The sequence below is a fragment of the Schistocerca americana genome, chromosome 2 (genome assembly GCF_021461395.2).
Source record: "Schistocerca americana isolate TAMUIC-IGC-003095 chromosome 2, iqSchAmer2.1, whole genome shotgun sequence".
NCBI classification, from domain to species: domain Eukaryota; kingdom Metazoa; phylum Arthropoda; class Insecta; order Orthoptera; family Acrididae; genus Schistocerca; species Schistocerca americana.
This window is the reverse complement of record NC_060120.1, coordinates 756680651-756682904: the sequence shown is the minus strand read 5'-3', so window position 1 is coordinate 756682904 and position 2254 is coordinate 756680651. Positions and strand designations below refer to the sequence as shown.

At 39.0% G+C, this 2254-nt stretch overlaps 1 non-coding gene across 1 annotated transcript; it reads right to left on the bottom strand.

Annotated features, from left to right (window-relative positions):
- Positions 1-226: 226 nt before the first annotated feature.
- Trnaa-cgc lies at positions 227-299 on the bottom strand. The gene has a single exon. It is a non-coding gene; the product is annotated as a tRNA-Ala (tRNA).
- Between the last annotated feature and the right edge of the window lie 1955 nt (positions 300-2254).

The following is a 2254-nucleotide window of genomic DNA, read 5'->3' as shown; positions in this document are numbered from 1 at the left end:
ATTTTCGCCCTAAATCGTCACTGTTGCCAGGTCTCTCCAGCATTGGAATAACGGTGGTGGTGGAGGTTAGTGTTTAACGTCCCGTCGACAACGAGGTCATTAGAGACGGAGCGGAAGCTCGGGTTAGGGAAGGAGTGGGAAGGAAATCGGCCGTGCCCTTTCAAAGGAACCATCCTGGCATTTGCCTGAAACGATTTAGGGAAATCACGGAAAACCTAAATCAGGATGGCCGGAGACGGGATTGAACCGTCGTCCTCCCGAATGCGAGTCCAGTGTGCTAACCACTGCGCCACCTCGCCCGGTGGGAATAACGCCCCAGTGTTGGACGTAATGGTAAAGTCCTGTACCTCAAGTGATCATATAGATCTTATAATTAAATTTTTCTCGAGACATTTAAGTCTCATCTTTATCTACCATAATGATGGTAGAAGAATAAATGAATTAGTATTTGTACCACGGCTGGAACCTGAACCGCGGTCTTCTTTACCACTAGGCACGGGAGCTGATCATTACACCACCGCAAAAACTGGCTAACATTGTGGTACCGACTACCCAAGCTATTGTCCTCCCTCCACAAACTTCACATCTTTATTTTAGCCATAAAATTAATCATTAAAAAGAAAGTTACGATTATAAAAAGAGAAATATGCGCACACTTATTGTTTAGCTCTTACTAAGTCACTGCAGATCTACACATCTCCTCATTTATGTGACGTATTATGCTATAAAAAGGTAACTAAAGCGAATTAAACATGAGAAACGCTACATTAAATCCGCGACATTTTTCACAGTAACTGAAATACGCCGACCGAATCCGCGTCAAAAAACTGAAAGAAATTGTAATTTCGTTGAAATACGCTCTGCCTCAAGAACTAGCAAATGAAAACATTGCGCTTTTTGCTTCGTATTACCACTTTCGTCTCTTCTTTTCTCTCTGGAACATATAACACTGCAACTGGATTTACGTAGCTTGTGCAATCAAATACCAAATTTGGTTTATTACTTACTAAGCACCAACAGAACAAATAGTCCTGTCACGGAAAAGCCACGTGTAACGCTTCCGTGCGCTGCTGCTGTACCATAACCTCATACCTGGAGGCAGTTTCTATAATGAAATTATTTTTGTTGAAGCAATTATAGTATAAAGAAGCAGAGCAGTGTTATCCTCTGAGAGAAATTTTGTTATGTTGACCGTGTTGTACCTAACAGAGGTGGCTTATCGGAAGTGAAAGTCTAAATTACGTAAATATTTAAACAGTAACAAACTGTGTTTTACGAAAAAAAAATTTTTTTAAATGGTTTAAATGGCTCTGATCTCTATGGGGTGTAACGTCTGAGATCATCAGTCCCATAGAACTTAGAACCGTAGCGGTCACGCGGTTCCAAAGTGAAGCGCCTAGAACCGCACGGCCACACCAGCCGGCAATGTTTTACCTATCTACACTGTTCAAAGAATAAAGAAAACGGTCGCCAGCCTAATTAGGCAAGAGAATGAGTAACATTATTATTGAAGAACTGAAAATAAGTAACTTTAGTGTGCAAGCACAGCCTATACTTCTGACACTCGCGAGTGAAATGAACTCTGACACCTGCATATGTTCACGGTAAGGTTGGATCTGACAGAGCAGAACAAATTATTTGCATAAATATAACAGAAAACCATACACACTATTACTTTCAGGGCTTATTAAAACTGAATGGTCTTGATAACATTCCTATTAATATTCACTGTAGAATCGTAAATTGGACATAGATTCAGTATTACATTTCAAACATTTTCCTATCTGAGAAAAAAATGTAAATGTAGTTCACTGAATTATTATGAACTGGTCATCGGTTAAGTCTCTTTCAGCTGAATACTTTTCTATGTAGAATGAAAGTTAAATGTACTTCACTAACAAACAATTTCTCACTGAATTTAGAATAAAAAGAGTTACTGTTTTCATACATAGTGGTCTTTCTATTAATTGTTATTTATCATGAGCGTAGAGGATAAACTGTGGATCCTATTACACTATTAATATGCACTTTCAATACACAAGAGGAACCCAATATTGTACAGAATTTGACTTGGAACAGGAAGAGTAATTAAAACTTTCTATAATTAAGTAACTTTGTGCATTTGAACTACTTTCAAAGGAGGGGGCCCTTAATCTTGACCACTGTAGCAGAGCAAACTAAACACACTTTCAATACACTAGAGAAACAAGTTCTTAGCAAGCAATGTGGTGGCGACTGCATGTTGGTAGGTGGA